This window comes from Pogona vitticeps, chromosome 12 (genome assembly GCF_051106095.1).
Source record: "Pogona vitticeps strain Pit_001003342236 chromosome 12, PviZW2.1, whole genome shotgun sequence".
Taxonomy (NCBI): domain Eukaryota; kingdom Metazoa; phylum Chordata; class Lepidosauria; order Squamata; family Agamidae; genus Pogona; species Pogona vitticeps.
This window is the reverse complement of record NC_135794.1, coordinates 17,819,055-17,843,899: the sequence shown is the minus strand read 5'-3', so window position 1 is coordinate 17,843,899 and position 24,845 is coordinate 17,819,055.

Genomic DNA, 24,845 nt, shown 5'->3' with positions numbered 1-24,845 from the left:
CCCCCCCACCATGGACCCCGACACCGATTTTACTTTCTCTGGCTGCCCAGCTGAATAGTAGGCTGTCTGGGGTTTATTTTTTGCCCTAGTGCTTTCTGGGAGGCTTAGGGTATTGTGGGAAGTGTAGTTCTTTGAGAGTCACCTATACAGGCAGGAAAGCTACACTTCCCGCAATACCCTAAACTTATCACGAAGCACTGGGACAGGAAGTCGGCCCAAGCCAGCCAGCCTATTGTCCTAATCAGTTTAGGTAGAGGCCAGGAATGAGTAAAGTAGGTACTTGAGCCCATGAAGGGGGCTTTTTGGGAGGGGGAAATAGAGCAAAATGAAACACCAATGATGAAGTTCAGTGTTTCATTCTGATTCATAAAAGCATGGTTCCCCAAACTGCCCATGAAATGAATCACAGACCATGGTTTGTTTTTGGTTTTTTTTGGTTTGTGATGCATTTCATGTCCATCTTTGCTGACACTGAACCTTTTGCAAGTAGATCTCATGATAGTTTTTAAGTAAGGAATCCACCCCACTATGCTGATCCCAGGTCGGTTAGGTCGGCTAAGACGATGAACAGATAACAAACATCTCCGTATGGAGAGACATACATTGGGGTCTCCAATGCCCATGAGAGATCTGGTTTGCAGAGCAACACCAAAATGCTCTTTACGGTCGGTGCTGTTGATGCCTTTTGTAATTTGCATAAAATGCCTCTGAGCAAACCCAGCATTTCCTCCCTTTTCTGAAGCAAAGCACACGCAGTAAACAAAGTCAAAAAAGTTTGAGTGATTATTCACAAAGAACACAAACAACCCATCCAGTGCTTCTTGTTCATTCAAAAAGGCAGCAGTTGCCATTTTCCAGTGCTATATCAAAATGGGCAAAACTCAATGCTGAAAATGGGCAAAACTTCTCCAAGGTTTTGACAGGGTAAGAGAGATCCCACTATTTTCCCTCAAGGAGTTTTCTTTTAGTTATTTGATTATTGTATGAGTCAGTTTGCAACAAAAGGAAAATATCCACATCAGACTTTTTTTTCCTATCCTGCAACATACTGCCTTATACATTGAAGATCATTGTTTCTATGTTTAAGGACTGTTCCCTATAAAAATTCTATTTATTTGCAATGTGACCGTTCTTATATGGGTTTGTGCCAGGATTTTAACTGTGCCATGTTAAAGAAAAACAAGGAAAGGAAGACATTGTAAGGACATTATAATAGCCATTGCAGCATATTGTTGGAGGAATGATGCTGTGCTTCCTTGCCATATATGTATTAAAGATGAAAATCCTTTTGGAAAACAGAGTGAGAGAGATGGCAATAAACTGGGTCAAATTCCTGAGAAGGGCAACAAGAATGAGCGGGGAACCGGCAACTAAGCCCTATGAGGAAAGATGGAAAGAACTGAGCATGAGCCTTGAGAAGAGAGCACTCATTGGATCTATGATAATACTCTTCAAGGTCTTGAAAAGTTATCATACAAAGGAGGGGCAGGATCTGTTGTCAATGATCCTGGACTGCAATACACATAATAATTTGTTCACATTATGAGCTTTTGGATGAAAATCAGGAAAAACTTCTTAACTGTTAGAGCGGTACAGTGATGGAATCAATGACCTTGGGAAGTGGTGAGCTGGAGGCATTCAAGAGAAAATTGGACAACCATATATAACCCATGATGGGGATGTACAATCTCCAGGCTTAGAAGGAAGGTACCTCCAAATGCCAGATGCAGGGGAGGGGGATCAGGAGACAGGTCTCTCGTTGTCTCGTGTGCTCCCAGCAGCCTCTGGTGGGGCCACGGTGAGATACAAGAAGCTGGACTAGATGGGCCCTTGGCCTGATCCAGCAGGGCTCTTCTTATGTTAGATCTGCTTTGACTTGGATTCCTGCATTTAGCATTGAAGTTGGACTTGATGACCTTACAGGACCCCCTCCAATTCCATTATTCTATGATTCTATGGCAGTCCAAATTGAGTTGCAACATGGCTAGACTGAAACCTGGGCTTTTAAGTTAATTATTCTAAAGCACTGGGTATGGATGGAAGAAGGTTTTGATTTCTCCCAAACTTCATTTAAAAAGAAAAGAAAAAGTTCTAAGTTCCTTCTGATATGAATGCACAATAACGCTAGAATTTGGAAAATTCTTCATAAAAAAATGAACTGAACTGAAATTCTCATTCTCAAATCAAATTTATATTTAAAAGCAGCTATCTGCTTTAAAAAATTACATTTAAAAGCAGTTATCTATTTTTTTTTAATTTAAAAAAATTAAAAATCAGATTATTGCAGAAATTGGATCAAATTGATTTATCACTGAACAGATAAGAACCTGACACCCACTATCCATTGATCTGTTTTTCCTTCCCTAATGTTGTTCTGTTTTGTTCTGTTTTGTTTGATTTCTCTGACATAATAGTCAAATGGGAGAAATTAAAGAGGGAAAACAAAAGGAAATAAACCAGCTAGGGAAGTTTAAAATAAATCAATTGCAAGTATGTGCCAAATTCTCATTGGTTCTATAATATGCAAGTTTTATCCCATTATGCAATGATCTGGGTTTTTTAAAAAATTAAAATGTTTACCAAGAAATATATTTCAATATCCATTTGAGCAGTATTTGAAATGTTGCTCAAAATATGCATTTGTAAATTGATTTTAATGCTTCATGTTTGGGAGCTGAAAAGTGCATCCAAACATCGAGGGATAGGTAGCTCAGATCCAAAATGTGTATTATTTTAAGTAGAATGGATCAGTTCTCTGTTGAGAACCTGAGAAAATTCTTTTTTCAAATTACCATTTCTAGCATAACCTTGGTGACTTTTTTCTCAGGTATCTCAATATCTAGCAGTCAGTTCACTTTCAAAGTCACAAACACTAAACTTCTCAAGCATCACTAGAAACTGTCATGCATAAGAAGTGGAGTGGAATCATATGTTTATTTATTTGTGTATTTATTTAACATGCCACCCCATTAGTGTGATGCACTATTATGGCAATTAACAACAAAACAGAATGGATACAAACAAACACAAACAAGCAATAAAAAATAAAACAATTAACAGCATACAACCAAATGGCACCAGAGGCCATTTTTCCCTATAATAGCAGGCCAGGAGGCAAACAAATGGTTAACCAGGGTCGGTGGGCAAGGCTTCCCTGAAAAGCAGCATTTTAAGTTGCCTCCTAAACAGGGAGGGAGACAGGCATAGCTGCTCCATGAGTTGGTTCCACAAAGTCAGTGCCGCTGCAAAAAAGGCCCTGCTTTTTGAGGATGACTTTTGGGCCTCCCTTGGGGTGACTATGAAGACCAGCCTCACCTAGGAGAACATGGTCAGTAGGGCAGATGACACTGGGGAGGGCCATTCCAACAAGAAGGAGATGAAGGTCTTCTTCAGGGTCTGGATCCCTACCCAGGAAGTTGTGCTCATCATTTAATCCTGGTCTAGGCAATTAAAGAAGAAGAAGCTTCCATCAAGTGTCATCCGACGTCAGGCATATAATAATGGGCTCAAGTTATAAGCTTTTGGCTGAATATCAGGAAAAAACTTCCTAACTGTTAGAGCAGTACAGTGATGGAATCAATGACCTCAGGAGGTGATGAGCCATCCAAAGCTGGAGGCATTGTGTTAATTCATGGGAATTTGAAATATATTGAGAGTTAACAGAAGTATTGGGGGGGGGAGTCTTACATTTCCCAAATGTGCTCTGAATCCCCGTGTCACCCCATCCCAATATGGATGAATCTACAGACAACTTGAATTTACCACTTTTAGTTCTTGGCTAACAGTAAAAAAAAAAAATGACACAACCCACCTCAAACAAAACACAACACAACATGGCATGGCATGGTATTTGTTTTTCCTGCATTGGCTGCAAATGAAATTAAAAAAACATGGCCTGATGGCAAAATGCAGTAGGTATGTTGGGGAAATTTTCATCTGAGTTGGATTATGTCTGTAAAACAGCTATGGTAGCAAGAACAAGTGTCGACGGAACGTGGGTGGAACTTGGGGCCTTTTTTTTAACCACCCTTCAAGTGACAATGTCATAAAATGCCTACCATGTTGATCTAGTTCTGTGTGACTTTTGTATCATAATGTGGCTCTTGGGTGTGAAAGCAGTCCCATTTGTCTCTATGAGGGTTAATAAATTGCACTAATTAGATGCAGTCCTGTGATTTTTTTAATCACTTTAGCGCTGCGCAGTAGTGCTTTGAATCTTTGAATATTGATTTCGGGACCGAGAACAGCCAGAGGCTCATTCGGCCACCCTTCCAGAGTTGGTCATAACTACCATATTTTTCGCTCCATAAGACGCACCTTTCCATAAGATGCATCAAATTTTTAGGAGAAGAAAACAGGAAAATATAATCTGTTTTCTTCGTTCCATAAGACGCACAGACTTTCCACCCCCCTGTTTTGTGGGGAAAAAGTGCGTCTTATGGTGCGAAAAATACGGTAGTTATTTATAACTCCTCTTTTCAACAAGGAAAATACAACTGCATTACTTTACAAGTGTAACTTAATGGGAGATAATTTCATTTCTTTTATGATATACCTTCTACGGTTACAGGGGCACAACCTCACGGAATGGTTGAAGAGGGATAAGGTGTGACTCAACAAAACTGTAACTAGCCATTTTGATTCTCAGGGCAACTGGCATCATATGAACAATCCTGGAAAAAATGTGGTTTCTTCCCAAAAGAAAGACTGTGTTTATACGTTCAGAAAAAGGAACGTCAATTGGACCAGAAAAGGCGGTCGTTTTATTTTCTTAATGCTGGATTTCAGTGCTCTCTAAATGTTGACGTCAGATTGCACAGTTCTGCCCCCTACCTTGACAGCAGGTCCCTAATTCACATTGGTCCACCCTTCGGTAGTCTCAAGGATTGATTACTGCCATGAGCTCTATGTAGGGTTGCCCTCAAGACAGTCTGGAAACTTGAGCAGATCCAGAACATGTAGCAGCCAGATTAGTCTCCTCACTCCTGGTTGCCTTACACTGGTTACCCATCCATTTCGGCATCAGGTCAAGATGCTGGGTTTGACCTATAAAGCCCTAAATGGTTTGGGATCTCAGTACAAGGCAGAACGCCTCCTTCTAAGAGTAGCTGGCATTCTACCTGCACATCTCAAGCTGAGTGGCTGAGAACCCTAACCCCCAAGGGAGACCTGGAAGCAGCCTCCTCAGCTCTGGAATAAACTACTGCCTGAAATTCACCCAATGTCCTTCCTGGAGAACTTTTTAAAATCTTTTAAAATGCAGTGGTTTAAGCAGGCTTTTAAAATTATTCCATCACTTAATGCTCTACTTTGATGTTTGAGTTTACACCTGCCGGCCGCCCAACTAATCTTAGTTTTATTATGTTTTTTACGCTGTTTTTGTATTGCTTTTATTAATTGACGTTAAACTGCTCCGAGCAACCGCAGGTCACATGGGCAGTCTAGAAGTCCAAATAATTTTCTTTTAAAAAACCCGATGCCTTGGGTCAAAACCTCAGTTGCCCCACTGCGGTTTAAAAACCCTGGGGTTCACGTCACTATGTCTTTGCTGGGTGAACGAGTCTGTCTTGCAATGCAGCCCAGCAGCTTTGCAACGTCCAGGGGTGTGTGGTTTTTTTTTTTTTTTTAAGGAACTAAAAATGCTGGCTTTCGTTACTTCTGAGAAATAGCCGCTATTTTTCAAAGTGAGAGCAGTAGCTAATCACTTTGAGGTCCCTGGAATTCTGACAGTAATTAATTAAATTGAGAAGTCGTTTGCCAGATGTTGCTCTTGCCCCATCATTACTTCTGTATCCACAGCAACAGTGCAGTTTTGAAGACTGTCCATTCGGTTCCGTCCGATCACTTCTACCAACATTTCCTTGAAGCTTTTTAATCTGTGCACAAGCTTGTGTGTGTGTGTGTGTGTGTGTGTGTGTGTGAATCACGGCTGGCTAAGAATATAATTCCGTCCCTTTTTCCTGTGCCCTTTCTCCCCCCCTCTCTTCAGAGGGGCAAATTAAAGGTCAAGTTAGACATTTGATCTATTTTAATGCAGGCAGCTATGCAGATGAACCGATTTGACATATTTAAATAAAACATCCTAATGGCATGTTCTGGCCTTGGAGGCCTCAGGCAGCATACATTGTATTTGTTAGACACTACGGCTTAATTACTCTCATAAATGAATTACACCCGTTTCAATTTAAAACCTTAAGTGTTGCATTTGAACTGGGGTCAAATTAAACTTTCTGTCAATTATGCAGATTACTTAAGCAATTATGTAAATTGTCAATAAATTCTTAAGCAGAGAGGGGAAAAATGGGGCTTGCTAAAATATATATATTTTATGTGCTACTGTGCATAGGTGGAAGAGAGAAGAAAGCGGAGCTTTGAGAGCGTGTGAGGTGGTTTTGCCAAAGACGTCCAAGCTGGAGTGGGAGCCGAGAAAGATTTTTTTTCCCCTACGAGGGTCAAATGTCCAGAGCTGCAATTTCACTGTGCCAAACAGAAAAATGGATCTATGTCGTTTGATCCCAAGACTTGGAGATTTGTTTGTTTGCTTTTAAATATTTATATCTCATTTTTCCACTCCGCATGCCCAAAGTGGCTTATAGCAAAAAAGGAAAAGAAAAAAAAATACTAACAAACGAACAGGCATTATCCACTGACGTCATTGTGCTCATACAGAGTCTATTGTGTAAGCCGTTGCCAATTTTCAGAATTAGCACAAGGAAAGTATCCAATACAAGGGTGTGTTTTGCTGCATAAATTATGGTGCAAAGACATCACGCAATCTCTTCTGCCAATGGGTCACAGAACAGCATCTGCAAGAGGCTGTTCAACCAATGATGCAACCGATTATTATGCATGCCGTGCTGAAACAACCGTGCAAAAGTTGTGCAAGTGGTTACACCACCGGTTGGCAGTATATCTGGCAGTTCAGCACAGTTGTATGAGTGGGCTTTTCACTCTACGAGCCTGATATGGGATTTAGACCAATGAAACACAGTGGTTAAAAGGAAATGGGAAATAGAGACCCCATCAAAGCAAAAAGCAGAGTGTGCTGCTTATATACTGCCTTAAAGCACCCTCTGGGCAAATTGCAATTTAATTATGCAGGCTACACATCCCCCTCCCCATGAGCTGGGTAGTCAGTTTACTGACCTCAGAAGGATGGAAGGGTGAGTGAACCTCAAGCTGGTTACCTGGGCTTGAACCTGATTCATGAGCAGAGTTTTGGCTGCAGTTTAACCAGTATAGCACTAGGTACTATCAAGGAAAAAGAAGGTAAGAGGCAAAAGAAACTAGATGTTAATCAGAAAATAAATACTCTTTAATTGAGATTGTTTTAAAAAATTCACCTGTGGTTTGCAGGACTGTTCATGAAACTGCAAGTGTTTCTGTGATTTCCCATCACTGGGAAAAATTAATAAGGACTATATCTATCTATCTATCTATCTATCTATCTATCTATCTATCTATCTATCTATCTATCTATCTATCTATCTATCTATCTATCTATCTATCTATCTATCTATCTATCTATCTATCTATCTATCTATCTATCTATCTATCTATCTATCTATCTATCCAACTATCCAACTATCCAACTATCCAAATATCTATCTATCTATCTATCTATCTATCTATCTATCTATCTATCTATCTATCTATCTATCTATCTATCTATCTATCTATCTATCTATCTATCTATCTATCTATCTATCTATCTATCGAGAGAGGGGGGTCTGTAAAAAAAAATCAGAGTTTGGGGCAGGAAAACACTTCCTTCATTTTCTTTGTTTTTCTTTATGCAAAATGTCCAGAATGCAAAACTCTTAATATCACCCAAGGAGGCGAACACTCTTCAAATTTTCTACCCTTGCCGAGGAGAATGAAACAACCAAGGAACTGCATCCATAGCTGAAATCCATACAAATGCTAATGCAGGAAGGTCTACCACTCAGAACGGAACTATGATAAGATTTTTAGAAATGTTAAAAAAAAGAGAGGGGGTCAAGTCCTGCTCCTAATGGAGCTCTGATGGCCCCTCCGAGCAAGAGGAACCACGGCCAGTGGTCAGAAAATGAAGGGAGCCACGAGGCTAAAATGTTTGGGAGCCACTGCCATAGGACCTTATCAAAGGGAATCTGGGATACAGTGACAGCCTTGCAATGCGCTGACCACAAGGGGTGGGTTTTGTTCCTGCTGGCATAAATGGTGTAAAAGCAACATAAATACTTCCATGGCACCAGACACACCATCTGCTGGCTGATCGCAGAAATCTGCCAGCAGAGAGATCTGCCCATAGAACCAATCTCCTGGCTAAGATCTGCCAGCGGAAGAGCCAAAAATGAGATAGCCAGAGTCAGCCTAAAGGCAGAAGTTGGGATGTACGAAATCTAAACCATCTACAGCCCAAGGACACAACCACTATGCTGGCACAAGTCAAGTTAAAATGAAGGTGATCCTAAACCATTTCCAACTTTCCTGGGCTGGGGGGGGTCATTTGGGTTTGGCACAGATTTATTGGTCCTTTGCCATTTCAGCTGCCCCTCAGCACTCCTGACTAGTTAGTCACATTCTCTTTATGAGGACTCTTAGTACCTGGGAAATAATGTTTCTGTAACAACACTTGGTGGAAAGGAAGCTCTGGAGGTACCACCAGGAGAAACGGGGAAGCCAACCTTTCTTCTCCGCTGTCATCTCGATTGAAAAGCTGGGCATTCCCAATTTCCAGCACAACTAATTGAAACCCTAATAAAGACGAGGCCTCCGACCTTAATCCTCTAGGCCACTTACCTCGTGCAAATTAACATTTTAACATCAGTTATGAAATGTGCTACATTTCTAACGGGGTGGCATAAGAAAGCGACGAATGTGCCAAAATATGCATATCAAAGCTGGAAAGGAAATGGGGGAAAATTCAATGAATGCTAAATTATGGATCTAGAGAGGAATGTCTTTGTTTTAAAAAAAAAATCTACACGGCAGTATCTTTAAACTCCAGAGTATTCAACCAAAGGCGCGGGGCCAAACATACCTGCCAACCTTTCTACTTTTTTATTCTTTGCAAGGCTTTATAAAATAATAGATGAAAGCCGGCTTTCAAAACTACTTTTCCTTTTTATAATGCCTGCCTCTAAAGCTGCTCTGCATACGTAAAGTCAGGGCCACCTTGAGTGGATCACATCTCTAATTCTTTCCTTTCTCTCTTTTCAAAATACATGATTTCTCTCTTTTCAACATACGTGCTTTGGAAAAAAAAAAGAGTCGGTGGGTACATTTCTTGAACCGGGTAGGGAGGCAAGCTCAATGTAACCCTCGCCCAGAATTCCTGCCTCCTTCCAGCTCTGTGCAGCAGTGGTTAAACTGCAGTACTGCAGTGAAGACTCTGCTCACGACCTCAGTTGAGTCTAGGCACAGGTTGCTGGCTCCAGGTTGACTTAGCCTCCCATTCTTTTCAGGTTGGTAAATTGAGGACCTAGCTTGCTGGGCGCAGGGGAGCAATGTGTGGCCTCCATATTAAATTGTAAACCCACTCGGAAAGAGCTTTCACCACAATGAATGGGATGTGGTGGTGCTGCGGGTTAAACCGCAGAAGCCTCTATGCTGCAAGGTCAGAAGACCTGCAGTTGTAAGATCGAATCCATGCAACGGAGTGAGCCCCGGTTGCTTCTCCCAGCTCCCGCCAACCTAGCGGTTCGAAAGCATGCAAAATGCAAAATACGAGTAGATAAATAGGTACCACCTCGGTGGGAAGGTCACGGCGTTCCATGTCTAGTCGCGCTGGCCACGTGACCAAGGAAGATTGTCTTTGGACAAACGCTAGCTCTATGGGTTGGAAACGGAGATGAGCACTGCCCCCTAGAGTTGGACACGACTAGACTAAATGTCAAGGGGAACCTTTACCTTTACCTTCTCCACAATGGGGCAGTATATAACCAACACATTTTGTTTTTCTTTTATGCTTATCTTTTGCTTTATACAGGCAAGGGTTTCCACTGTGTTTATGCTCTCAGAATGAAGATCCTCCTAGATCTGTGTTGCCAAGAAATAATGTTCACATTTTACTCACTGTATTTAATGGGAGATGGGCCACACTTCCTTGGGAGAATGGTCTTTGAGGTTATGCCAGGGGGCTCTCAAATGTTCTCAGCCTGTGTGAGCAATAGAAGCTGATGACTCCGTTGTCGGTGGGTTGGTGGCTCTCCTCTAGCTTTCCGGTCTGAACTTTAGAGGAGCAATTCCAAGTACTGAACTTATCTGGGGTGGAGGAAGGTTTCAGTACCATAGCCAGCTCCGTAAAAGGTGGACTAGAAGCTGGAGCAGCTTCATTGCCTCAATGATGCTGGAGCCAACAACCTGCGTTTTGCAGGAGGAAAACTAACACTGATAGCCCAAGAGATTTTTCGTGGCAGAGAAAAGAGACAAGGTGGTTCCATCTCTGTTCCATGCACAGACGCTCCCTGGGTTGACTAACGGACAAAACTGAAAGCAGTCGGTTTATGCATCCAGCCTCAAGACAACAAACGCTGAACTCTCAACCAACTGCTTTTGAATCCAAGATGGACTTACCCAAACCACCGTATTTGGGACACTGAATCCGGACGCCTTTCATGTACATCACACTCCCTATCTTCAGCCCCCTCTTTTGAAGGCAGGTCCAACATGGACCTTTCCATTCTGTTCAACCTGAATTTGGCCCAGGGTGAATGGGGGATCATTTCCTTTCAGGTGGTTTAAAAACTTAAGTACCAAAAATCAGACATTTCTTCATATTTGAAATAAAAAAAACACAACGTGGCATTTAAACCATTGAAATATGGAGAACAGCAAAGTGGACATGTTTTCCCATACTTTGACAACTTTTGTCTGGAAAGCAGGGTGAAGGTACAGTTACATATGTAACTGTGTTATTCCTGAAATGTCAAGTCTCCTTCTGAGGTTTTTTTTTGACAATCCTCCTTGCCTTAGCTCTAAACATTGGGTTCATGGGCATCTCCCTGCTAAGGCAAACAGTGTCCTCCCCACCGATACAGAGAGGTATCTTCACAAATCTGTTTCAGAGACTGGAAATTACTTTTATTCATTCTACTAAGTGCATCCAGAGCGAAACAATTGTTTCACACACTGTCAGACATCACCTGAAACTTCAAGTGGCTTTTTGACGGTGTTGGGGAGGAAGGAGGCTCCACAATAATAAATAGACCTATTTTATTGGGGGTGGTAGAAAATGGTAGATACTCTCAGCATCTATTGACCTATAACCTTGCCCTTCTCTTTCCCCTTTCTTCCTGAGTACTTAAGTATGTCTAGTATGCCTTTTCTTTTCATTCCTTCTTTCTTTCCTTCCTTCCCTTTCTCTCTCCCTCCCTCCCTCTCTCTCTTCCTCTATGACATTAGAGAGTCCAAAGTGACATACATTTTTTATAGCTTCATAAAGTCGTCTGCTGACCGGGTCACCCTTCTCATAACTAGGGAGCAGAACGCTTGAAAAAAGCCATTCATCAACGTGAAAGGAGCCACTGTCTACTGGCTGCAATATGTGCAGGGTCTGGCAAGACTCAGCTTAGTGCAAATGCTAAGTTACTTCTTTGCTAATGCGAGATGACCTGCTCCCTTCTATTAGCACTCCGAAGGGGACGGGAAGGACAGTGCTTGGCTGTCTGGGTCTACATCAAAACCGCACTTGGGACGCAGCCCGGGACCGAAGCCTGTTTGTCAAATGGACTGAGCAAATCCCCGAAACTAAATTCATATTTATACTGATTAAAGATTCAATTAAAGAAAGATTTAGAAAAGGGGAGAAAATTTGTTCCTGGCTAATGGTCTATGTCCCGTTTATTACTTTCTGTTTGAGCCCCTCTGAAAAAGCTCACACAATTATTGAAGTCTCCTGCTCTACACAGCGATGCAGTCATCTGCATCAGCATCATTATTTTAAGTTCAATTGTGTTGTTGTTGTTGTTTTAGATGTGCATGGAGCAGAGTCAGCTTGGCCTAAAGATGCAGCATTTTGCTTCATCAGGAGACCGTAGATCAGTGGTTCCTACTCTTGAATGTCCAAATGTTCCTGGACTGAAAATCCCAGAAGCTTTCACCTCTAACTTTGCTGGCCTGTATTTCTTGAAGTTGAACATCTGGAGACTCAAGGTTGGGAACTATGGCCAGAGATCAAAGCATAGGTTGATTGTTGGCTTGGAGGAAACATGCTTCTTTTGTTGCTAGGGTCACTAATTGAAAAACAGACAATGATGTTTCTTTCAGATAGGTTAGGGATGGAACTATTTGTTCATTTTCTGACTCACGCCAATATTCCCACTCATGAATTCTTTGTGTTGTGTTTGTGGAAGCATTTGCAGATTTTTATAAAGTCTCATCCAAACACACAAATGCCCTGTGATGTCACAGAGGGAGACCAAAGCTGGGAGAGGAGTCAGAACTGTGTCCAACCAAGCTGATTATGAAAATAAGATAAAGTGTGCCATAACTGCTGGATAACTCGGCATCTTAGGCTCAGAGTTTGGGAGTTCGATTCCCGCCCTGGGCCTCCTTGACAGGGGCTGGACTTAATGATCCATTGGGTCCCTTCCAGCTCTGCAGTTCTAATTCTTATTGTCTATCTCCAGCTTCAAAATTATTTATTGTTGATTTATTTTGCGTAATTTGTAGATACCTTTCTCCCAATGAAGGGGGCTTGCAATGTTAAAACAAGTAATACTAAAATAAAATAAATTGCAGATGGGAAAAAAGCAGTTAAACTTAATAATAATAATAATAATAATAATAATAATAATAATAATAATAATAATAATAATAATAATAATAATAATAATAATAATAATAATAATAATAATAATAATAATAATAATAATAATAATAATAATAATAATAATAATAATAATAATAATAATAATAATAATAATAATAATAATAATAATAATAATTCCATGTATCCACTGCCTTTGCCACCACTCTTCTCCTCTAGCTTTTGGCTTTTTGGTACATAAATGTGAGACAGTGAGCTGTAGCACCAATCCAGGAATGGGTAAGCAATTATTGTATTCTGCTTGTGTGACACTTAATGTGTAGAACATGACTGAAATGGATGCTCTTTGCTTGTGTGACACCTTTAAGATCTATGGAGCTATTTGGTTGCTTAGATATCTATTGACGAACCTTGCAAACACAATTTCACAGAATTCATCGCTCCTTATTCACAATAGTATAACAGATAATGAGAGCAATTACAACCACAACAAAATGCTACAACTCCTCGGCAACAGCACCACTAGAGAAACTGCTTACAGAACTGCAAAGTTCAAATGTCCCTTTGAATTCAAAATTCCGACAAATATCCAAGACATTGTTATTTATCTGCGTTTTCTGTAGGGAGAGTCAAAATATGTCCAGTGGGAACAGAACGATAGCAATGAACAATGATAGCTTTATTTAGGTATTCAAAACTGGATGGAATATTCTGAAATAGAGGAGAACTAGATAGCTGTGGAAATCAGTAGGTCTGAAGCGGGAGAAATCTGATATCCAGAGATGCTTCCCCCATGTGAACAGTGGTATCCTGGAGCAGCCACTCTCAATGGGGGCCATGTGGCCCCCTGTGGGGGTCCCTCATGACATACTATTTGAAAAAGGACACAGACTGGAAACAATTCTTCACATACCACCTTATAAGGTTTCTTATGCGACTTACATAACCCTGATTTGACATATATTTTTTTTCATATTGTGTTTATGGCCATGGCTTTAAAAGGTTGGAAGTGACTGGTCTAGGGTACCAATTTCTGTGGAGAGACCGGGCGGGCATTTGGGAGAAGGGAACAGAAGTAACAATGAAGGGCCTAAGATTGCTCTCCTTTCGATAAAAATGTTCTACCGATTTTGGATGTCATTAAGGCTTATGAAGTTTCATGTGCTTGTTCTTCTGACAAAATAGCAATAAACAGTCAAGGTAAAGCATACCTTAGAATCTGGATATGATTGCAGACTGTAATTGCCAATTTCTCAAAAAAAAAAAAAAGTTGTGAAGCTGTGGTATTGATTTGAGTCACGGGAGAAGGAAAAGCAGTCAACATGGCATATTTTTGCAAATATCATGTCTTCAAAGTGCCAAGTGAGACAAAATGGAACCGAGGGATTTGTGCAGTCAAAGGAAACATACATCAAATGGCCCCATTGACAGCTTAAAAATACTTCCAAAAGCATCATCTCTTGGGGCTTTCTCCTTTTTCTCTTCTTTTTTTTTTAAAAAATGCCATAAACTGTAAAGATGCAAATTTGCAAGGCAATTCAAAACACTTTTGGTTGAGTTTGAAAAGCCTTGCATTTTTTTGTGTGTTTTGTTTTTGTTTTGTTTTTCAAATCCCATTCACTTCAAAATGTTTCAGGAATTATGTACAGTGTTGACAATTCTGAAACTTTCCAGAGCGTTCCATCAACCTTGTCCTGAAGATGGAAGGACTCTCAACCTCAACACCTTCTGCTTTGCCAGTGATGAAATGGTCCCATCATCACTTTCTCAAGTTCTCAAAGCATGGCTCCCCTCCCGCAGGGCAGTGATTGCTCTAACAGAACTGAAAAAGCTTTGCCTTCAACAGCTGCACAATGCTTTCAGACAGTGCTCTTCTCATGACTGCAAACACAGTTTCATGTTTGAGTACTTGATAACCATCTAGCAATCAATCAGACCAACATGTAAGGGTAATCACATTCCTACAAATAGGACTGGCATGGGGGGGGGGCTACAATGCTGATTTCTGATGTGATAGCCACTAATCTAGCCTCAGAAAGATAATCAACCATCATAGAGGGAGAGCCCAGGATTCTTAAATGCTGAAGATAATGAAGGCTGGTTAAAGGAAAGTCATATATATATATATAATAACAATCAATGTTTTTATAATTTTGATTGACTGTGTCAAGCATTTTCAAGTAGTAGTAGCAGAGCAACAAAAAACAGCCATATTAGGAAGATATGCTACCAGATTTTTCCGTGTATAAAACAACACTTTTTCCTAAAATAATTGAAGATAAAATTGAGGGTTGTTTTATACACGGAAGTAAGGGGGAAGAGATCAAAGTGCTTTGATCCTTGCTTTCCCCCTCCACGTTTTGCAAAGAAAATGGAGAGGAATTACTTTCCCCCTACATTTTCATTGCAAAAAGCTGGTTTTCCCCAAAATGTTTGCAAAGAAAGTGGAGGGAGAAAGCAAGAATCACTTTCCCCCTCCACTTTCTTGCAAAGAAAGAAATTTTGGGTTAGAAAAGTGGGGGGTGCGTCTTATACATGGGGGCGTCTTATACACAGAAAAATACGTCAATGTTTAGGTTTTTGGTTACAATTCGTATCTCTTGCATAATACCAATCAATGTTTTATAATGTTGATTGAATGTGCCTGGTATTTTTAAATAATTCCTTAGAACAGCAGAGTTGCAAGGGCCCCTATGGATCATTGGGTTCAGCCCCTATCAAGGAGGCACCATAGGGGAATTAAATTCCCAACCTCCGGCTCCTAAGCTTTCCATTGAGCTATCCAGCAGTTACACTTTACCTCACAGCAACTGGTTCTAGCCATCACGGATGGAAGACTTGGGCCAATCCACTCAGCTAGAGAATCAGGTCCCTTCTCCATTGCAGAAACCAGGACAAAAGGGGAATGGAATCACCACATCTGAATCCTTGCTCTTAATCTTCTCCCAGAATGAAAGGAGCAGCCAGTCTAATCCAGGGGGGGAGGGGGCAAGACATTTTTTTAAAGCTCCTTGAATTAGCCCTAAATTAGCCCTTCATTCAAGTGTGTGTGTGTGCGCGCGCGCGTACGTGGTTCCTGAAAAAGTGCTACTTTTGCTACTGAAAGCTTCCATGAGTTGTGCATTTGGGGGGGACCGGGATCTGCTAAACCTCCCCCCCCCCCATGAAATTGGAAGGAGTTGGCTGAGATCAGCCATTGCTGGGACTAGAGTGACCCCCCCCAGAAAAAAAAAATCAGCACCCAAGGCCACCCAGGTTGCCTCACCCAACATAAAGAATAAACTCATGGGTAGTTAAGGGGCGTCCAAATTATAGAAACTTTAATAGGCTTTTTTGAGGTATGTGAGGTATTTAAGGAGCCTTTTTGCCACTCTAACACCACCAGTGAGATTCCGTGGGCAAGTTGGGATTCAAACCATGTTCTCCAGAGTTCTAGTCCATCGCTCTATCCAATACACCACAACGGTTCAAAAGAATGAACTAGATGTATTATATAATATATAACATATGTTTTTATTATATAATACATTGGTTTTATTGTTTTTAAATTTGTCAACTGCCCAGAGTAGACCTTTGGTCTAGATGGGCAGGATAGAAATCCAATAAATAAACAAATAAATAAATAAATATCTCCTTAGGCCTTACTCTCTCTTGTTATAAGCCTATGTCTTGTTGTTTGCTCCCTTTCCACAGGTTTGCTTCTAGTGTCATCTGCCTGCACTTGATGGTTGTTTCTTTTGTTTTCCCCTGTTGTTTGATGCCTCTCCGTTGAATGGCTTCGCACCACACATAACATTTGCATACTGAACACCACAGAAGAGACATTAGCCAATGTCATGTGACATGACCCGCATCGTCCAGATTGAAATGCACGTTTTGGGATCGTTCACCCTAATCCCAGTTGAGACAAAATTAATCTAAGCCAAATTTTTAACAGATGGCTGAAAAAATCGGTTGCTTGCAAAAGTTACATATTCCCTTCTGGAAAGAAAAAAATAAACCCCAGCGACAGGCAAATCAAACGAGAAAAATAAACTGGAAGGTATTTGTGCATGGTTTGTGAACTCAAGTGCTCCCTTGGTGGCATAAAATCAAACCTCTCATTTTTCAATTGAATAATGCCGAGTTTTATTTGAATTTCTGAGAATAGTCTCATACACAAGTTCCTGGGAAACTCATGCCCCTTACTTTTCCTTCAGTCAGTTTGGTATAGTGGATAGTGTGTCAGACTAGGAACTGGGAGACCTGGGTTCAAATCCACGGGAAATCAATCCTTGAAACATCTCACCCTGAATATTATGAATGTACCAATGCCATTCCCCTCAACTGGATCTGAATTATTTGTCTTACAGATAGCAACCGAGTGGCTTCAACTCTATGGGTAGCCCTTTCACTTCAACTTGCATTTGAATGTTTCGAAGTATTTGTGTAACACTTTCAAGTTGTATGAGGTTATTTGCATGTATTTGTAAGGGTGTGAACTGGGTGCGTGTGTGAGGATATTTGTAAGGGGAGCGGGACATGAAAACAGGAAACAAACAGACCTGGGATGAAGGGGTAAAATTCAGATACAAAGGGGGCATCAAACTGCCCCTGTTTTTAGAGGCATGTGTTCTGTGTTCTGCTTTTATTTGGTTATGGGAATAGGTATGAAAAAGCCAGACAAGAAGAGAGACAACAGTTTCCATTGTTTACGTCCATTGGGAAGACGTGGGAAGTAATTGTAACCTCTAACTATATGATGGCGAGGACTATGTGTTGTCACACATACCCCATGGTGGCATTCCGCACAGTATGAATGAACTGCCTGGATTCATTCAGAGTTCTCAATTGGACATCCCTCCTCATCATCTCCTCCTCCTCCTCCTTCTCTTCCCTGCACAGTTGAACTTTAAAAGGCCCAGGAGGAGGTGGTGGGGCGGAAGGAGGGGGGGGGAGAGAAATAAGACTTTAAATAATTTATTTGGAGAAACAGTCAGTGAAGAGGAACAAATAATGTTTCACTAAAAGAAGCCAGACCTTTGACCTTCCCCTTTTCGCTCCGGTACCTGAAGCCTGAGCCGGGTTGCATTAGCGAAATTTTCATTTGATGGCATTTTAATATTCTGCCTTGATGACTTTTTAGCAACATTTACTTTCCGAGGTCTTGAGTGTTCCCTCGGAGGAAATGAAACATGTCAAAGCCCATTACAAAAATCAAAATTTAAATACCTCGGCCACGTCAGGCTCTCGCGTACAATCCCATCACAGCTCCGGCGGCTGCTCCTAGCTACTCATTCGCTCCCTTGCTCAGTAATGAGTATATTTGATGAAGCATTTGAGGGTCATGGAACATACGTTACTGATCTAACTTAACCCGTTGATTGCTTATACACAGAGGACCGGGTGTGAGTGTGTGTGCGCGTTTTATCAAAATGTAATGTCGGCATAATTTCTGCCGGCGGGGAAGGTGGTGGATTCTCTGCCGCCTTCCTCCTAACCGCGGCGGTGATGAATTGAAATTTTAATAACAAAATATGGGTGGGCTCTATTTAAAGGTAAGGGAGCAAAGGCAATTTCAGTGATGGATTGGAATCTGCAAGGCGGCAGGTGGGCACAGAGGGGGGAAATAGACCCTCCCACACATGCACACTAGAGTGCAAGTGGACACACTGTTTTCACAGTTATGAGAGAGATTGAAAAGGCCCTTTGGCACATTTAATTTTCAGTGGGGGAGAAAAATGGTTTGCTATGTTTTCCATATGGCTTAACTAGGGAGCGAGGCATAGTAATGGAACATGGTGTTCATGGCTGATGGATAAGACTATGGAGATGCCTAGCTACATGATAAAGCAGAAGGAGGGGTACCACAGAGGCACCCTTTGAGTGAACTACTTGCACTTACCTTACTAACAAGGTGGCCAAGGCGAGTGCGTGCATGCGCTGTGCAACCTTATCTCCCAAGGCCTGTCCTCTCCTCAGGTCTCAGTGCTTTAATCAAAGCCTGGCAGCACATATCATAAAGTCCTACCTCCCATGGTGTTTTTTCTCACATTGGGAAGTGGGGGAAGCCAGGGAGGCAGGAGAGCGATAGAGAGGTGGGCAGTAGAGAGGCAGGCGCAAGAAACAACATGAGAATAGAATGGGATACCCAGTGTGGTGTATTGCAGTGGTCCCACAATGTTTTCGAACCACGGACCAATTCAGCATGTGTGCGTGTCCATGTTTGCATGGGCAGAGCATGTGTGCATCTGCGCATGCATGGGCAAGGCATCCGTGCGTGCATGGGGGGGCATGTGTCTGTGTGTCCGTGGGGTGTGGGTGTGTGAGGAGGGAGGGAGATCTCTCTCCGTGGCCTGGTCCTACCAAGGCCATGGCCTGGTACCAAGGGACGGACACCTGGTTTAGTGGATAAAGTGACAAAACTAAGCCTCTGGAAACCTCAGTTCAAATCCCCACTCAGCCATAAAAACTCACTGGAGGTGTGGAACTAGTAAAATCACACTTTACATTTTCCCTTACCTTGAAAGTCCTACTAGGCTCACGATCAGTTCGGTTGTGGCTTGATGACACAAGACTAATTAATTAAATATTTATATGAGCATGACGGACGTGGTGGTGCTGCGGGCTAAACCGCAGAAGCCTGTGCTGCAGGGTCAGAAGACCAAGCAGTTGTAAGATCGAATCCACGCGACGGAGTGAGCGCCCGTCGCTTGTTCCAGCTCCCGCCAACCTAGCGGTTCAAAAGCATACAAATGCGAGTAGATAAATAGGGACCACCTCGGTGGGAAGGTAACAGCGTTCTGTGTCTAAGTCGCACTGGCCATGTGACCACGGAAGATTGTCTTCGGACAAAATGCTGGCTCTATGGCTTGGAAACGGGGTTGAGCAGCGCCCCCTAGAGTCGAACACGACTGGACAAAAATTGTCAAGGGGAACCTTTACCTTTACCTTTACCTATGAGCGTAACATTTTTAAAAAATATATATTTCATGGGGCAAGGGGAGCTCCATCATCCCGACACTGCCAGCCCTCTATGAGGAATGTCAGGTGGGTGGGATTAGTGCTCTGAACTCAACCCCAGACCTGAACCATGGGCCCTGATGGGCCAATGAAGGAAACTGGGATCCAGAGAGAGACAGGGAGCAACAAGGAGCCATTGAATGGAACCCAAGCCCCTATTGTACTTGGGGAATGGGAGGCTCAGGGTGCTAAGCCTGACCTCACCCTACTTTAATAAAGGCAAGCACCAATATATCTAGAGTTCATGCAGGCTGCGGTTGAGGACACTGTCTGGACCTCACCTGTCCAGCAGTGAGGGTAGTGACAGTCAAATTGCCATAAAGGCTTAGCTTCTACTGTACTTGTCTTTTTGACATGCCAGTTTTGTCCCTCAAGTTTCCTTTTCCTATGTGCTAAGAGTACAAGGGACATGAAAAATACCTCCTAAATGTCTTCATCCCATCCATTTAGGCAGCTGCAACCAAGGAATTCTTTCCTCCTTATGAAGATATTATTTCCCTTTCAGAAGCACACACAGTAAGCACATCAAGTCTGGTTAATTACTCAGAAAGATGCAAACAACCCCTTGGAAGGGTTGCTTCCAAAATCTTGGACATCCTTGAAACAAAGCTGCAGCGATCGGCATTTTGCACATTTGGGAAAATAATTTTTCCCAAATGTGAATCTTGCTATCTTGCAGGTGAGGAGAAAGGAGCATTGCAAAAAATCATTTCCTATCTCCAGTTTGATGTCTAGAAGCCCCAGACATGTGCTTTATCAGGAGTAAATTACGTTTCACTCACGTTTTTCTGAAAAGGTCTGCAGAGTAGGACAGGGGAAGAAATTTGGTTTATACCTTAACAAAGAATTACCTAACTGCACACTTTCAAATCAATAAATAAGCCAGCCGTGAGCCATCTTTTGAAATTTGCACTTGTCACAATCTCATATGTTATGATAAAAAAATGCATCGTTAACTCTGTGTGTGTGTGTTTGACAAAACTGTGTATAAAAATGTAGTTATCAGGAGAAATGCATCCAGAAATCCAAATATTTGTGCAATCTTTAAAAAGACAATTGACATTTCAGGATTGGAAAAGTGACTAGGATGAGTCGTGTTTTTTACTGGGCTTATGAAAAGCTCAGGAAAACCAAAACCCACCAGAAATCGAATGCAGCAGATTGATGCTGCAAAAGTGGTGCTGACTCTCTGCTGTTAGGTGCCATCAAGTTGCTTCTGACATATGGTGACCCCATGGGTGGACCATAGGTTAGCATAAAATTTTTGAGCAATTCCATGTTGTAGTTTTTTGCTTTGTTTTTTTTTTTAAAAAAATCCTTGAAAGACACAGACTAGCATAAAGTGACATAGGTTTAGCTGTTCCTTTTAATTTTCTATTTATGGAACAATATACCATATTTTTCAGTGTATAAGACTATACTTTTGTCTAAAATCTTTAGACTAAAAATTGAGGTTCGTCTTATACATAGAAGTAAGGTGAGGAGAGAACAAAAACAAACGGAAGGGAAAGCAGGGATGAAAGCAATTCTGCAGCGCTTTTATCCCTTTCCCCTACACTTGCTAAGCCCCACTTAGATTTCTTAATTTTGGATTAGAAAAGTGGGGGGGGGTCTTATACATGGGGGTGTCTTATACACACAAAAATACGGTTTACACACACATGCACACACATTTTTCCATGTATAAGATGCCCCTGTGTGTGTGTGTGTTGTTCTGTAAATAGAAAAATATATAGAAAATATATATTAGAACTCACTTCTTCAGGATACATTTGAAAATATGATATCTCACCTACAGTCTATTCTCCTAAAAGTCATTGTTCTAACAATGTGGGACTCAGTACAATGTGCACATCAACACATACATTTAGGCGTGAATTTCTCTATCCAATTTCTGACTCCTTTTGATGTCCATCCTATGCAGCATGGATGTTATAAATCCATCGTCTGGTGTATGTTCTGCTCTGCTCTCCTGAAACATGAATTTATGCTAATGGCTGTCTGCATATGCTTATATCAAATATCTATATTAAACTTAATAGTCTGTTACATTGCTTCTTAACCCCACGTCCACACATGATTAACTTCTCTGATTTCTTCCGAAGGCACTATTAACACCGTGTAGCGTTTGCTTAACATGTCACTAACTTTGCTTCTCTGGCAGGGGGGTAATTATACACCCTTGCGCTTTTTACAAGTAAATGGCGTACACAAGGAGTTGGTGAGTCTATTAAGAAAAGGCTTCCACATTTATTTATTTATGGCTTCCACTTAAGGAAGAAAGCTCACATCTCATGGAGTGTTAAAAGGTGATCCACCAATAGGAAGAGTCTCTGGAAACTGTTTGTGCCAAGAGAGGACTCCCACAGATTTATAGCTTGAATGCAGGACAGAGTGAAGGGCATAGGTGTATGCTCAAAATTAAATTCACATCTCCTTGAATCTTGGGGTGTTGCCTACCATTTGCCAATGGTCCCGAATATGTTAAAAGGAAACGAGCAGGAGCTTGTTTCAGATTTTACACCCTGTTACAGCAAATTCAAAATGGACTGCCGACTGTTCTGAGGTGAATGATATCATTTATTGTGAGCTACTTTCACAACAGTTCATGGATTCATTTGCTATTTGTTCGTCAAGGACTTGTTAATTCCTGTACTGCAACTGCAGCAAAGTGGGAGCAGCCTCTGGAAATCCTTCGCCTTATGTCGAGGCCGAGAAACTGGGACTGTGTTGCCCAGGTTGAGATGTTCTCCAGCATATCATGGTATCAGAATTCATCATTAGGAACCACAATAGTATAGCTTTTCCCTTTTCCCTAAGGGCATAGGTTTTTTATTGTTGGTTTAGTTTTTATCCACATTTCCCCCTATTTTATTGTTGCTACCCCTGTAATACCAATTGGATTGGTAGCTGCATCCTACACAATCAAGGGCATATTAAAACTTGCCAAGACCTGGAGATTATGTCAATGTCAGAAGACCTTGGAGCATTATTAAAGACAAGGTGCATTTTTCCAACACTTTGTAAACTTCTCCTTTTTGGGGGGGGGGATATTGTACTCTAAAGTTCTAGTTCATTTGATTAGGTATACATTTTGCATTGTCCACAATACCTGGGAAGCACAGAGGTAGAAATGACAACAGAACCATTCCTGTACATTCCTAGCTGCCCTATTTTTATACAACGTAAACTATTTAGAGATTATTTTACAGAGTGGCCTAGTTCTATGGGGAGAGGGAAGAAAAACAACTTCGGAAATTTTAATCAGAAACCACATGTTCTAAAAGTTTTCAACACAGCTGTAGCTTAAACACACGACAAGAAACTGGGCAAATGACCACAATCTTCAGAATTCCTCAGTCGGCTACAGACCTCAGTAGATCCTAGGCCTTTTCTCGGGAAGTCCAAGCAACTACACCCAGATCTGGAGTCTTTTAACTGGCCTCCATCGTTCAACTCAGAAAGATAGGCCGGTGAAGAATTTCCCTCAGGAATATAAGGTCCTGTTGACTCAGAAGCAACTACACTTCCTGACTAAATAATCCTGACTTGAAGTAATCATTCGGGAGCCATAGAATCACAGAGTGGGAAGAAGCTCAAAAGTCATTCAAGAGAAATATGGAACATGGGCGCAGCCAACCCTGCCATTAGGCAAAAGGAGATGGTCACCTCAGGAAACAGATGTTAAAGGACTGGGGATGCCATTCAAGCCCTGGATGCAAAGACAGAACCTGCATCACACAGCTTGACCTTCCATTGCATCATAAGCCAATATGATGCAATGGAAACAGCTACGAGGGAGAAAGACCTGCCAAACTTCTCTGCTTCCACATGTGAAATTCTGGCATGAGGGGCCGCCTCATGCCTTTCTCCTCAGGTGACAAAATATCTTGGGCCTGGCTTCTGTCTGGGTAGATTTAGGAATACACACATGCTACAGAAAAATAATTTAGCAATTTTGCCTGCCTTTACACATAGCTGAAAGAAATGTAAAAACTAGCTTCATATGGGTAAATATCTTCTTGTCTTCCACTCACCCCTTCTTACTGCTTTTTTCAGGAAGAAAACCATGGGCATCATCAGACTGAGGTCTCCCACCAGCACAAGTCTGTAGCTGGACCACGTGGAAGTCACTGAATAAATTTTATAGCCAAGTAGGAAGCTCTAAGAGTCATCAAGTAACATGCGGCTACTTGGAGACAGGACAAATTTTCTGTGACTGTGGGGAAATCCAGTCAATGCAGCACCTACTGTTTGTGCATATAATTCTGCCCCACCTTGTGTACCAAAGATCTGGCAAATGGCTAGTGAAGCAGCTCACGTCTGGTCAAAAACAGGCTCCTTATTTCAACATTTTAATTTGTCTTTAATTTTACCTGTATTCCATATGCACCCGTCATTTTAAATTGTGCAACACTCTGATATGACTAAAGACAAGACTGAGGTCTGAACAGGCTTTTGTGACAGTGTCTCATGCCTCTGGTAGCCCTGGAGATATATTCGGTGTCAAGAATTTGACCATAGCTTGGAAAATTACTTTATTGGCTGCAGCACCCATCTTCCTTCAGCCACTGGATATGCTTCTGAAAGTTATCATCCAGAATCTTAGTGCTTTAACATATTCTGATTGTGACTATTACAATCAGTGTGTGTACGACACCCATCTTTATTTTTTCTTTCCATGTAAGTCCAAGGAAGCTGTTCCTCTTCTAAAACAGTGCCTGTCATTGGTAATACACGGAATGAAGGCAAGGAGACTGACACCTAATCCAGACCAGACAGATGTGCTCCTTGTCAATGAAAAGGCAGGTCAAGGACTAAGGATTCAACTAGAGCTGGATGGGGTTACTCCTCCTGCCTCCCACAAAAGAAACAGGTTTGCTGTTGGAGAATCTCCTTGACCCATCTCCAAATCTGGAGGTCCAGGTTTCAGCAGTGGCCCAGAGTGCATTTGCACAGTTAGAACAGCTGTGCCAGCTGTGCCCATTCCTTGATATTTCTCATCTGGCCACAGTGGCACACGCCTTAGTTGGATCCTTTTTGGATCACTGCAGCACATGATATGTATATGCGGCTGCCTTTGAAGACA